This window comes from Marmota monax, unplaced genomic scaffold (assembly GCF_021218885.2).
Source record: "Marmota monax isolate L192 unplaced genomic scaffold, Marmota_monax_Labrador192_F-V1.1 WCK01_AAM20220418_F8-fsc00050, whole genome shotgun sequence".
Lineage (NCBI taxonomy): Eukaryota > Metazoa > Chordata > Mammalia > Rodentia > Sciuridae > Marmota > Marmota monax.
Genome location: NW_026694552.1, coordinates 12,479,685 through 12,495,408, shown reverse-complemented (window position 1 = coordinate 12,495,408; position 15,724 = coordinate 12,479,685). Strand labels below are relative to the sequence as shown.

The window sequence follows — 15,724 nt, the reverse complement described above, 5'->3', positions numbered from 1 at the left end:
TAATGAAGAATCACAACTGTCACAGCTGAACATCTCCTTACTTGCCACAGGCAATTCTCTTTCTCTTTTTCAAATTACCATTTGTGAGGAACATGGTTAAGTTTTTTTTTAATCATTTTTTAGTTAATAAGTCCACACATTTCTACTCTCCTTATAATTCCCTCTTTACAAAAGAAAAGTTGCTTTATACCTAATTGTTTAAATGGGCTGAAATGTGGAAGTACTATTTAGAATTGGCTAACATTTCCTGACAAGAATTTTTAGATCACTGTCCTTGAATTATGTGATTCTGGAAAGAACTCACATTCTCCACTGGAAAAATGGGAAAACTAGCCATTTGATGCACCTCCCATTATTTTCTCTTGGTTACGACTGAGCCTCTGCCACCTCAAGCAGGCATTCTCAAATAATTATTACTTTTTTCTCCATTTTTTTTTTTTGCTTCATTAGGTCAGCAAACATTCACTGAAAATTGTATGAACCAAACACTATTCTAATAGAACAGTTTTCCCAACAAAACAAGCCTTTTTTTATGCCTCTCTACTTCCGCCTTAGCCCTGCATACTACTTTGCTAAATTATGCCTACTTGGGTGACTGGTTGCCTTTAAATTCTTAGGGTCTGGCCTCAAGTGCACAGAATGGTATGTGAATTACCATTAGCATCTCACCACCCATGACTCCCTTGATATAATACTTCATTATTTAAACATTAAAATTAAAATAATACATTGTATATGCATTATGAATTCAATTTCAGGAGATAATGCCAACATTTTTCCAAGTAGTTGGGCAACTTTGAACTTCTGCCTACAATGTATAAAGAGATACAGTTGGTTCACATTCCTGCAAATGCTTGGTTCTTTCAAACTTTAAAATTTTATGAATATAAATTGTATATATATATATACATATATATAAATTTATAAAATGTTTCCATTTCTATCTTTCCTGCCTTCCTGTATGATGAAGGATGTTTTCCCAAAGTTAAGTTTGGGACTTTTCTTAGCTACTTGAAACAGAAAAGAATAGAATATCAAAACTTTTTCAGAAATAGGAGAACTACAGGGGATATTCTAGTCCCTTCTTGGTTAAAAGTTAAAAAAAAAAAAAAAACAAAACTAGGAGGAAGAACACAATTTAAAAATAAGCCTTACCCAATTTTAAAGTTGAAAAAGAAAGTTTATTCCAGGAATTAAAATGCATTGGCTTATCTGTGACTCAAAAAAAAAAAAAAAGATATTTCCTGCCTAAAAGTATAGAACAGTGGTAAATTAAATTAGAGGAAAAAACTATGAATCAACCCTTGTTTCAACCCAGGGGTGTTTTACCACTGAACTCCATCCTCAACCCTTTTTATTTTTTATTTTGAGACATGGTCTCACTAAGTGCTGACGCTGGCTTCGAACTTCCAATCTGCCTATTTCAGTCTATGGAGTCACTGGGTGTGCACCACCCCTGCCCAATGTTGGGGATTGAATCCAGAGGTTTGCACATGCTAGGCAAGCAATCTACCATTGAAATACATGCCCAGCTCTTCTTTTAAAAATTTTGTTTTGAGACAGGGTCTCACTAAATTACCCAGGCCACCCTCAAACTTGCTATCCATGTGTTTCAGTTTCCCAAGTAGCTGGGATTATGAGCATGCCACAGCACCTGACCTAGTTTCTGTTTTTCCAGTAAAAGAGATCTATTTCCAGAGTGCTGGTTAACCAGTTAGAAGATATTACTCTCTTGAATGTGCAGATCATTTGGTGGGTATAAATATGGAAAGATGGAAAATAACATATGACTAATTGTTTGTTAATTGTTGATTTGAATAGTTTACATCTCGTTTAGAAGACCACTCATTTATGAACTTGTGAGCCTAATTCATCATTTAAAAAATACATGTTCATTATTTCAGTTTTGAAAAGCTTTTGCAGTTCCCAAAGTAATTGTTTCATATGCAAGTCTGATTTTAGCAGCTGTAATCCTAAATTATAATATTGTTTTCAATTTGCATATACATCACAATGCAACTTTGTAGTAGAGATAATTCACCTACAAGAAGTTCAGCCAAGGCTTTTATTTGATTAATGGATGTCATTTTATCCCTGCACTTGATGATGTGCCATTTTCTAATTATGTCTGTGTCCTAATAAAATTATGTAATTGCTTAACACTATCGCAACAATATCATTCAATGTCTTTCATTTATTTGGAGGATAAAAATTTAGAGGAGCATATCTAACCAACAACAGTTCCTTAAAATAAGGAGATGAAGATAAAAGATTCTTGCTTTTCTTTGGCATAAAGTAGATACAACTTAAATACTGCTGCTAAGAAAGAGAGTAAATTTACATTATTTAAACGTTTACAAGAGATTTTGGATACACCAAATATCATAAAAATATTTCTGCTGAAAAGTTAGCTATTGGCTTTGTAGAACCTTGATATTACAGATCATGACTAATTGATCAGACCAGTTAACAAAAATTATTCCCAAAATCCAATAAACATTTAATTTTGACCTTCATTCTTCAAAGCTGGGAGAGGATAGCACTAGGCACTAGACTTTTCAAGAAGCAGATCTGTAAGCTTTACTTTCAGATTGGCACTGTGAGCTTTGATAAGGTACTCTATCATGGTCAACACAGAACTTTTGTCAAGACAACTATGTATTTGACAGAAAACCAGAATATATCTCTTTTGTTTTCTCTTACTTGTCACAAAATTATTTGATCAAGCAACAAATATTTGTGGAGTGCCTACCATGTGCAAAGTACAGTTGCAAGGGCTTGGATGGAGCAAAGAAAGAAAAACAGACTGCTTAATGAGATGGAAAAGTTGATGATGGAAAATAGAAATACCATACATCCTAATTGGGAGTGGACTGTATAGCTCAGTTTTTGAGCGCTTGCCTTGCTTGAAGGAGCCCTAGGTGCAACCCCAGCACTCTCACCCTGCCAAAAAGTCCCGACTATTATGTACACTTCCTGAAGGATCTTCAGCTGAAATGCAGGCTTCATTAATCCCTCACCTCTTTGTACGTGGATAATTCTTTTTTTTTTTAATTTTTGAATATTTATTTTTCAGTTTTCGGTGGACACAACATCTTTATTTTATTTTTATGTGGTGCTGAGGATCAAACCCAGCGCCTCGCTCATGCAGGCGAGCGCGTTACCGCTTGAGCCACATCCCCAGCCCCACATGCATAATTCTTATTGCTCAAAGCACACTATTCTCCCTTTCCTTTACCTTGTGTTAATCAATCTTAACTCACCAATCATGTTGTCAGTAACTTGAGAGGTCAGAGATTTGGGCCAATACTGCAACCTCAGTAATTCCTGATACTGACAATCATATAATATTTCTCCATAATAGTTTTGATAATATTCAAGAATATGTTATTCTGATACTTTAGTTCACTCGTTCTTTATTATAACCTCCACAAACACAAATAGAAAAAAGGAAAAAAGATAAAATTTAGTATATCAACGCCAACTACTAGTTCTGGACTTTTCTATCAGTCAGATGTTTAGAGCAAATTGTGTGAAAATTTCTGAATAATTTAGAGCAATAAACAGCATACTTTCCCTGTGACAGGGGTATTTTGATATGCTAATTGCAAGTGTTTTGCTTTTTAAAACTAGGTTACATCATTTTTAGTTCTAATGTAAACTTAACACATTACCTATTAATATGAAGTGTCAAAAATAATGATCTTGGATTTATATAATTTTTCCCAAAAAATAAACTGAAAACTTCATGTTCTTTGGAACACGATATCATAAAGTATAATGAAGACAGAGCCGCTGGACCTGTATTCTGCCAACTACCACTATCCAAATTGCCACTGACCTTCCTCTGAAGACTTCAAAGAGCCTTGTTATTCTTTTCTTCTAATTTGATGATATTCCTTCTCACAGTGATAACTCTGCCATGGGAAATCTCAATCAGTGAATTGTGAGAGGAATAAAAATTATTCTTACAACAGAAGTCATTGCTGGCAGGATAACAATGACAACAGAGAAAATTGTCTGAAAACAGGTCATGGATTATAATGTAGGGTACATAGAAACTAGATACAAATCCTATTAATTCCTTCCATTTCATTTGCTTTAATGCCTCCTTTGGGAATCTAACATATAAATCAATTCCCTAAACCTGTGGATATTAAGAAGGGGTGAACTCAATTAAACTTCTTCTAAAAGGTTATCTAGATGGTAGATAGGACATTAAACAGTTTGTCAGTTTACAAAATTTTTGACTTGGAAAACCTCACCAACACCAGTCCCAAACATCTGAAAACCTCCCTAGCAAGGCCTGACTCTGTCGCCCCCTGGTGGTAGGGAATATCTGTTGCAGGTGTAATAACCAGAATACTAAACCAAAACATCACAACTATGAGACAAAGATGAGAAATCCAATCCTGTATTTCCAGTTACTTACAGGAGTTTCCCTTTGGAAGAACTACCATAAATATTATCAAGCCCCCCTAATAAGCATCTTCCTCTTGCTTTCTTTTCCACTTTGACCTCACCTTACCTTTCCCACATTATCTTCTCTGAGTATAAGCCAAAAGGGCCCCATCAACCCTGCCTCCTTAGATGCTCACTGGTTTCCAAGAAGTGCTCCCCCTACACCCAAAACACACTTTGAAATACTCTTTCCCCTGATCTTTCCTCATTTTAAATCCAACTCAAGAAAATCTTCCCCCATAGAATCACTATCTTTAAAAATGTATTTTGTAGTTCTGTCTTTAGTTGATAAATTTGGAGAAGACCTTGAAATAGGTTTTCCAGTATGCTAGAGATACACAGTCATGTTTTTTTTTTCTTGTAGAATCAGAGATTACTGTTAGCCTATAATATAACGATCTGCTTGTAGACAGAAAATGTGGCTTACCCTTTAAAGGCACGGAGAGTGCCAGACTTCTTCAAAGTGAATATTAAATAAAGAGCAGCAAACCTGTAAGGAAGTTGTGCACATCTGGTATTCAATTGAATTTTAAATATAATTGTAAAAAATAAAGTGTAATAATGACCAATTAATTGGTGATTTTATATCCAAGAGAATATGATGTGGTTTCTTAAAATGAATTTGCAGAGCTAAGTTTAAATCTGATTTGAAGGAAGCTTTCATTACAGAAGTTTATAGATATGAAAATTACAAATAGTGGAAATGAGTCATTCATTCGCTCTCTCATCTAATTCTTATTGAACATATTTGTTGAGCATTTCTGTATATCAATGAACATTGCTTCAACTATTAAGAGTCAACTTTTGAACTGAGAAACAAATGAATGAGGTAGACTCTTTTAGTATTATGAGTAATGCTATTTTCTTTAAATCACAAACATTAAGAAATGTCTAGGGCTCGGGATATGGCTCAGTGATTAAGTGCCCCTGAGTTCAATCTCTGGTACCAAAAAAAAAAAAAAAAGTTGGTTTAAATCCTTAGACAAATTATAGGTCAATAGCAAAAGGGAGTAGTACATGAGGCAGAAAAAACTCACAAACTGTGGGGTATGTGCCAAGTCTTTCTAGTCACAAATTCTAACTTGCTGATTAGAGGTGCTTGTACCATAGTCAGTCGTTTTCTTGACAAGCCCTATTTTCTGAAGGTAAACAAACAAGTTCATAACCCAGTGCATGCTACTTAAGAGCTGAAAGTTATCAATGTCTACTGGGACACCTAATCAAACTGGAGGGCAGGAGAGGTGTACTTTCCCCTCTCTTGAAAGAACTCTCTCTCTCCCTTGAGAGTGTCCCCTTTGCCCTTTCCTATTCCTTCTAATAAACTCATGCCTATTACTTTGAGTGACATATCTGAAATCTTTCTAATTTGATGGTAAGAATCAGGGTTTTTGTGCTGCCTCAGTTTTCCAGAAGGCCCCAGCCCTCTAACACTTTGACTGTAAAAACAAAAGAAAACCTCTATGTTTCCTACATCTATGTTTATTATTCCTCTTAACTTTCATTAATAAAGCTATGCTGCCTTTCCTCTCATGGTTTCCTAATATTTTAAAGTCACCTACAATTTTCTAACCAAAATTTGCACATGATTGTTTTTGATCTGAACAAAGCTGGACACAAATCTTTCCTTTACATCTAGAAGAAACACTATTTCCCCCCTATTGTGGAAAAATAGAAATCAACCTTTTGCTTTACCTCCCACTTTTCTACCCTGGCTTACTACAGGAAGCCACAGCTATGGTAAATGTACTGCCTATTTTAAGGGAGAGCTGGAGAAATACACTAGGCTTCCAAGTCTCACTTCAGCTATTAAATTTTGATCAAAATTCACCATTTATTACATTCTGGAGAGAAGTTTTAAAAATTGTGCCTTGTGTATAAGTTCTCAGAAAATCTTAACTCACTTCCAGTGATTTCAATAAAACACACCCACAAAACAGCAGGACAAAATGCTTTAGGAAGTGGGGCCATGAGATGGAACATGGAAAGAGAATTGGGGAAAAAGACTACCAGAAAGTATTGGCATCATGTTAAGTGTTAATTTTGTGCTTGATGTCCCATTTTTTCATACTTCCTGTTTTGTTTTTTTTTTTTTAATATTCTATCATCTTGCTTCACTGTCACCTTCAGAGAGTGAATAGAAACATCATCTATAAAATCTATATGCTCCTTTTCCCCCTCAGCATGTGTGCCTACTCTGTAGCTCATCAGCAAAGTCAGGCAGATGCTGAAGCATATGTAGAGATCATTTTTTTTTTTTAGTCTTCAGTCCTCAGTTCTTAGTTTCCCTTTTCATGTGCTGTGTACTTTGTAACAATAGGAAAATGGCTTGGCGGGTTTGCTCTGCCTGGCTGTAGGATACTCATTTTACGTTTCATCAATGAATTTGCAAACCCTGATCATTTATATAAATGCTTCCACAAAGCTTTCACTTGAGAACAGTTTGCAGCCACTTTCTGAGAGTCCTGACCTTTCAAAGATAGTTTTTCCTGCTTTCCTCCATCATTTCTATTCTCTTTCTGTCTCTTGAAATTCCAAAATGCAGAACTTAATAGCATCCCCCACTGCTCACTCTGCAGGCTCACCTGATAACACTACTCATTAAAATGTAAAACTATTTGAATATGCACATAAGGAAATCCCACTGTATTGAGCCTTCTCAACCCTGAAGGTCTTGTTTTTCTCCTGCAGCCCTCCAAGCTTTCAGTTGAGATAACACACTAATACCATCACTTGCTTTTTCCTTTCACATTTCCATGTCTCCCACTTGGGTGTCCAGAAAAGATTCATATCTTCAATTTCTAGTTCAACTGTAATCTTTTCTACAGAACCTAACCTTCCAACCCTGCCCAACACAGCCCGTGGCAAAGTTAACCACCAGTACCTTTACCCTAGCAAACCATAGACTGTTTTTGTATGATCCAGGAGTCAAGAAGGACTTTACAGGTTTGCATAGTTTGAAAAAAAAAATCAAAAGATTAATATTTCATGATTTGTGAAAATCTGAAAGCATTCAGATTTCAGTGTTCATAAAGTTTTATTGGAACACAGCCTCACCTATTCATTTATATTGTCTGTGGCTGACTTCAAGCTACAAGGGCAGAGCTGAGTAGTAGCTTCCATAAGGTTCACAACATCCCAAATATTTACTGACTGGCTCTTTACAAAAAGCGTTTGCTAACCCCTGCTCTATGACCTTGCTACTGCAAGTGTATTCTATGAACACCTGGGAGCTTGGTGGAAATGCAGAGTCTCAGACCCCTCCCTGGAACTAGTAAATCCGAATCTGCACTTTAACAGAATCTGCAGAAGATTCCAGCCACAGTAAGTGTTACACTAGTCTAGCACTCATCATGCTGTCTTAAAATTGTTCGTCGATATTTTAGCAAATGAAAACATGACATGAGACACACATGGGTCATTACAAAATAGATAAGCACAATTCTGTGGATAAAAACAAAAAAAATACAATGTAAAATGAAACAATAAGAAAGCTTAGTTAATCAGGAGAAAATATGAACTAAGAATTATATCACTGTGCAATGTACTCATTTAATAGCATGACATTTTAATCATATTCATATATATTCAATATATATTACATATATTCAATATATTCATACTTTATGCATGTATATATATTCTATTTTCTGGTGTGAAAATATAAGCCTCATTAGCAATAATCCTTAATACTTTACAATTTATACCTTCAGAAATTCGAATTTGCTTAATTAAGTACAACAGTGATATGATTTCATCATCTGATGTCTTAAAATGTGAATGTGAAACTCTTAGTACAAGAAACAGGGCAAGAGAGACCTGTTCAAAAATCCCTTTTCCACAATTCAAATGTGGCATTAGGCATTTATAAGTGGCTGCTTGTGTAGCTAACATTATATTTGAAATAATCATAATGGTTTTGCTGATCTCACATTTATTGGTTGATAGTGTAAGGGTAAAAGAAATTGAAGTTAAAGCGTAAAAGTTAAAGGGTAAAAGACCGGGTGTTGTAAAAGTTTCTAAGCTGCTAGGTCTGAGTTAAATTTCTGTAGCTGTTAAGACAATGCTTAGAACCGCCCAGTAAACATTTCCCCTGATTGTCTGGTTGTTTAATAACTGAAGGGCTCTGTGTGGTTGCACGCAGGCCTTGCAGGGCCTGAACCAATCAGTTTGAATGTAACGCCCTCCTTAGGAATGACCTATCACTCCAGCCTGACCTGTTCCCGCCAATGAATGAACTAATCATGTTTAGGAGTTGTTGTTCAATTTTCCCGCGCCTAATGATGATTTGTTCTGATGTATACAAAGCCCTCCGCCCTCCCCAAAAAGTGTACTTAAGCAGTGCTCAGCCCCTGCTCGGGGCTCTGGCTGCTTTCCCTTCTTGAGTGGGCACGGAGCCCCAGCATGCTGGTTCAATAAATCCCCCTTCTGCCAATTGCATGAGTGGTCACTTGGTGGTCTCTTTCTCCGACGTTTCGCGGGACCCTTACAATAGCTCGCATGTGTAACCCTATATTGAGGTCTTAGTCCCGTAAGGCTTCACTTTTTGAAAATTTTTAATTGTAGATGGCCATAATATCTTTATTTATTTTTATGTGGCGCTGAGGATTGAACCCAGTACTTCAAACATGCAAGGCAGGCACTCTACCACTGAGCTACAGCCCCAGCCCAAGGGTTCATTTTTTTTTCACCAGGTTTCAATACTGGTTGCCACTGGGGAAAGAGTAGAAAAACATTCTCTACAATTGACCAGCCTCAGACGAATCAACTACAAAAGTTACCCAAATGATTTTTTTTTTTTCAGTCCTGGAGATTGAACCTGGGGTTTCCCTATCACTGAGCCTCATTCCCAGCCCTTTTTATTTTATTTTATTTTTTTTAAATTTTGAGATGGGGTCCTGCTAAATTGTGGAGACTAACCCAGAACTTGCCATCCTCCTGCTTCAGCCTCCTGAGTAGCTGGGATTTATAGTAGGCATGTGCAACAATATCTTGAACAAATGACTTTTTAACAAATAATGAATACTTGTTCATTTAATTATTCAACCAGTGAATATTTATTGAATCATTGATATATGTGAGATACTGAGCTAGATGCTAAAAATACAGCATTGAGTAAAAGCAAATATTGTCCTGATATCATGAAATTTACGTCTCAAAGAATACAATACTCAAGGAATCACAGAAATAAAAGTATAATTATCAACTGCTATAAGTGCAGGGGTGGAAAGTGAGCTGGTGTTATGCATGACAGTATATAACAGGATGCTAGTCTCAGGGGGTCAAGCAAGCAGGAGGCTTTCCCTGTACTCTGAAGAAATGCCTTTTACCTAATGCTCTGAAGGCTTAATATGAGTTTACTGGTGACATAAGTGTTTGGAAAAGTGGGGAATTCAAGGTAGTACTCATGAAAGAAGGCATGATTTCCAACAAGAATCTTTGATCAAAGGGAGCATGTTTTCAAGGAACTGGAAGGGTACCAATGTAGTGGAAGAATTCATGATGGAGGTGAAAGGGTAAAATTTGACAAAGAGATAGACATGGGGCAGATCAGATTTCTTCTTATAAACCATGATACAGATTTGGGTACATATCCTAAGAACAAAACAAACCAGGAGAACAGATTTGGGAGTGCAATTGTGTCACTGGGAAAACTAGTTAGAAGGCAATTCCAGTACTCAGGCAAGAGATGATGGAAAGTCAAACTGATACGATTGTTGAAATGGAGTGAAGATGCTCAGGAGCTAAAACTGACAAGTGTTAGTGATAAATTTGGTTATGGAGGATAAGAGACATCAAAATGTTCAAGGATGACTCATAGTTCCTTGCTTAATTTAACTATCCAAATGATGGCCTCATTTCCTGTGATGCTAAGAAACTTGCAATGCAATGAGACTATTTTTTATTTTCTTCATAATTAAAACTCTATGAAGGGGCTAGGCGTGTAGCTCAGTAGTCTAGCATGCATGTGGCCCTGGGTTCCATCCCCAGCACTGCAAAAACAACAACAAATGAAACCCTATGAAATCAATGAGACTACTCAATGGAATAGTAACTGATTACAATAATTTTAATTGATGTATTCTTTCAATGGATGTGCCACAAATATGATTTGATTTTTTATTTCACTAGTGTCTTTACCATGACTAAAGACCCCCGGGTAAAGCACCCGGTGTTAAATCCCCAGTACCAAACAAACAAGTTTATTAATATCTCTAAAAATCTGTGTTGGGCTGGGGATATAGCACTGAGTCCTGGGTTTGATTCCTAGCATTGATAAAAGAAAAAAAAAAGATTGGTTTTGAGAGAACTAAATGGAAAATTGTACCTAGATTTATGCAGGGAAATATTTCAGAAAGCAATTGTTAGGAATCGTATGTTATGTGTCTGGGCCATATGTTTATTTTGGTGTGGGGGAAGAATGATTTTTAAATAAGTTTTGGGCCAGGAACATGTTACAGTATTCAAATATTCTTTTCAACAGCACCCTTTCACCCTCATCACGAATGCTAACGCTACATTGGTCTACTTCCAGCTTCTTGAAAACACGCTCACTTCCATACCACTAATATATCTCCATTTTATTTAAAAGATATATATTGTTTTTGAATTGAAGTAATATATGCCTAAGATGAATAAATATTTTAACAGTGAAATAAAAAACATTTGTTTGTCATGAACTCTTTGATCATGATATCCTCTTACATGGCATGGATTAATTTACTTGTACTTATTGAAGGTATACCTTTATTTTTACACTTAAGGGAATACATATGTTCTGAAAATGCATAATTTAAAAGTCCAAACATATTTCTGAAAGATGTATGTTCAAAAACAGAAAGCACATATATAAAATTATTATAGTGTTGTCACTAGTATGGATGGACTTTCAATTTTATTTTGAAACTGTTTGGCTACTTCCTTTACCACAACAAAGTTACTTTCATTTATTTTGCAGAATTTGAAATATTTTCGAATGTATGCATTCTAAATTCTGTTGTTAGCCTTGTTGGATTTTGGCACAGGCCACTCCAAGTAAAAATGTATGTGTATATGTACACTTTCAAGTTATCAGCTAGCTCAATTAGATTATTGAATATAAAATAATTACTTCTTTTTTCATGAATAATAATTTAAAAACTGTTCTTATTGTAATTATACATATTTCTGAGGCAATAATAACTTCCTTAAGTGTTTGGTAGTCTCATGTCTTTTTGAATTCAACTGGTTATTATAAAAGGCCAGTCAAAATTTTAGTTTATCACCTTAGCACAGTGGTACATGCCTGTAATCCCAGTGGTTCAAACCTGTAATCCCAGGGACTCAGGAGGCTGAGGCAGGAGGCCTGCATGTTCGAAGCCAGCCTTAGCAATGTAGTGAGGCCCTAAGCATCTCAGTGACACCCTGTTTCAAAATTTAAAAATAAAATAAAAAAGACTGGGGATGTAGCTCAGTGGTAAAGCACTCCAGGTTAAATCCCCAGTACCAAATAAACAAACAAACAAAAAAACCTTTTTTAGATTATTAATAAAAGTAAAAAACTATGCAGAATGTGGAACTGTTGTCTCAGGTTTTTCTGCTTTAAATATATGTATTCATTTATTAACAGCATGCCTGATTGAATATCTCTATTCTGGAGGTGCTATTATTTTTATAATTATAAATTTGATAGTCATTATTAAATGGATTATTAAAAACATTTTATGTGCAAGACACTCTGTTAATTCCTGCAGGTGATAAAAATGTCTGTACTTCTACATAGTACAACCGATATTCCATTACTTAACATGGAATCCTGTGCTCCTTTCATAGGTTTTTGATTATATATTATTTAATTTAACCTAACAAAGAGTTGAAGAGAAAAATATGTAGTAATTTTATGAAATATAGAAAATGAGAATATTTGTAAATAAAAAATTAACAATAAACTGCAAAATGAAGTAATGGAACTATCTTTGTAGGTAATAACTGATTTGTTATAGTCTATTTATATTTTTATTAAAGTAATTTGGTAGTTAGGTGTAGTGTCACATGACTGTAATCTTAGTGACTTGGGAGGCTGAGGCAGGAGGACCCAAGTTCAAAGCCAGCCTCAGAAATTTAGCAAGACTCTATCTCAAAATAAAAAACAAAAAGGGCTGGGGATGTAGCTCAGTGGTAAAGTTCAATCCTCAGTACCAATAAATAAATAAATAAATAAAATAATAAAAAAAGTAATTTGGTTACCTAAAATAAATAACTCTGAAATAAATACAGTACTCATTTATACATCAGAGAACTCATATAGAAAAAAAATTCTGTTAATTGAGCTTGTATTTATTTGTAGCAACACAAGTCCCCATAATTGAAAGAAAATATTCTTGAATTATGGTTAAGATTTCAAGAGAGTGACAAGTATAAATCCTGCCATGATGGTGGAGAGCTGCTATGTGTACACTATTTCTTCGTTACATGAATCATTTTTTGAAAAATTTTAAATGCTGATATGTTTTTACAGAAAAAAATTAATGTTTACCTTTAATACTTACTGATATTACAAACCTTATCCAGCTCAGGAGGAGCACAGTTGTCCAACTGATCATTTTTCACAGGAGACATTGAACATATTACCTAAATTGTTACCTTGATCACAATATACATATAAATATATCTTACAGTAGCATATACCTATGTATATGCATAAGTAGGGCTTTAGGGAAGGTATTACTAAATTTGAAGGACAGTAGAGACAAACAAAGTCAACTGATTTTTTAAAAAATATTTGATTAGTTGTTGATGGCTCTTTATTTATTTTTATGTGGTGCTGAGAATTGAACCCAGTGCTTCACACATGCTAGGCAAGCACTCTACCACTGAGCTGCGACCCCAGACCCATTACTTTTTTTGTTTTTATTCACATCCATCGAATCATGTACAGCTTAAAGTAGCCATAGAAATCACCAGGGATCCACATATTAAAAACTCAAAGGAGGGGCTGCTTAGAGCACATGAGTAGCAGCCCTGGGTTCAATTCCCACACCACAAAACAAAACAAAACTCCTCATAGAATATCAGATTGTGGATATTTACATATTATAACTAAAACTCTTGTTATTCTTCTATACACAGTGAAAAATAATACATTTAACATTATTTACAATCCATAGCCAGTCTCCGGTATGTTTCACAGGTATTTTTTATGTCACTAACATACCCAGACAAGGCCAGCCTTACAGAGATGTGAAAGAGACAAAAACCTTACATACCTACATGAGGAGATTTCAGATGTATCTTTCCTCTGTACCCATCAAGGGGTGCAATTACTGAAGCTACATTTTAGTGTTAAAATGTGTCTCCCTCCGGAGGAGATAGGCCTTGTCAAACATCGCCACCTTAGGAAAAATTTGTATATCAAATCTCTAACTGAAAAGCTGGATAAGAACCAAATGTCAAAAGGTACGTGTACCAAGAGGGGTACACAAGACTTGGGAGAGAAGCAAAGAGCACTCATTATGAAGTTTTGGATATTTGGTACACAGAGGTGGAGAGACAAAGTGGTAAAGATAGTAGTGTTCAAAGGCAGATGCTAAAGATGAAGTTGGCTGACTTCACATTCTAGTAAGCCTGACCTTGGTCTTCACCTCAGGACAGGGCTTACAATGCCATGGATACAGTTGAGATGATTTTGTGTAAGCTTTGTTTAAAACTCGAGAGTGTAAACTTACCTGCACATCATGTTGACCTATTTCACCAATGCAGTGAAAACATCTGTAGGCACACTGGATCTTCATAAATTTACAATAAACGACCTGCTATGTACTCTCGATACAGCTGTTGGGGTGCATAAAAATTTTATACTGTACACTTTTTGAATTTTCCCTGTGGATTCCCTTTTTGAATTTTTTCCCCTAAGGAAAGCTGCTTAGAGCATCAAGAACTCCTAATACATATTCAATAAGGGAAGTGTTACCTTTTTCATCATCTTAAGTGGTGTTTTGCTAAATAAGAAAGCAGGACAGTCTGAAGTTGACCATTCTGACTATGGGTACATTTTGATGCAGCCATTTTGATGCACCTGTCTTTATGCAAAATTAGCTCTTTTCCCCTTTCTTTTAGTGTTTGATTATGTGTGTAACAGACACTCCTAACCCAATTCCATCCTTAACTTCTCTTAAATTTTGATAGGTTTCCAAGTTCCATTTTATTTTATGTTTTTGTTGCTTAATTTCTTGACACTATATTGTTATATTAAAAGTGTACATTGAGGGCTGGGGTTGTGGCTCAGTGGTAGAGCACTTGCCTAGCATATGTGAGGCACTGTGTTTGATCCTCAATACCACATAAAAATAAATAAATAAAATAAAGGTGTTGTGTCCATCTACAGCTAAAAAAAATTTAAAAAATTATATATAACTATGTAATAATCACAAATTTAATTAAGAAGTTCCTGACAGTCTTTAAAATACAGAATCCAATTTTGACCCACTTTGCCTAACTTGTATATATTTATTCAATCAAATAATTATGCTATGGGGCTGGGGTTGTGGTTCAGTGGTAAAATGCTTGCCTAGCATGTGTGAGCTCCTAGGTTCAAGCCCCAGCACCGCATAAAAATAAATGAAACAAAGGTATTGTGTCCTTCTACTTTTTAAAAAAAATTTATTCTATAGAATGTGAAGTTGTCCATTCTTGACTTTTTAGCATTTGTGACTGATAATCCTTTTTTAAGGAACAAAGTTTATTGTTTCCTCTCCCTTTTATCCTAAGATTTTTAGTTTTATTCATCAAGATTTTTTTCTTTGTTTACTTTTTTTTTCTTTCAGTGCTGGGGATCAAACCCAAGGCCTCATACTACACCCCAGCCCCCTTCCATCTATAATATTTTGAAGAGCTTTATTTTCTAAAATTTATCATAGGAAACCAATACTTGAATTTCCCATCCTACCCCTCATCATTGATATGACTTTGTCACTGAAGGAGAAAATGAAACATTCATATTTTGCCTTCACTATATATTCAGATTTTCTCTCAATTTATACAGTCTTATTTTATATTTATCTACTATAAATTTGGGGTGATGGTTAACCAACTTGGTAAGGGTGTCTATTGCACAATATTTGTTAATTAAAAAAAACATTTTTTTTAGGTTGCATCAAAATGCTGTTTACCAATTAAATAATATTCTTCAGATATGGAAACCATTAATGAGATATGTTTCAGTAGCTCAGGATCAGGACTAAGTTACCAAAATAATAGGAATCACCTATATGTAATAGTTGAATACTAC

At 35.2% G+C, this 15,724-nt stretch overlaps 1 protein-coding gene across 1 annotated transcript in view; it reads right to left on the bottom strand.

The window, feature by feature from the left end:
* Window positions 1-15,724, bottom strand: part of Htr2c (5-hydroxytryptamine receptor 2C) — a 235,278-nt gene that overhangs the window by 197,512 nt on the left and 22,042 nt on the right. The gene's annotated exons all lie outside the window — the stretch shown is intronic.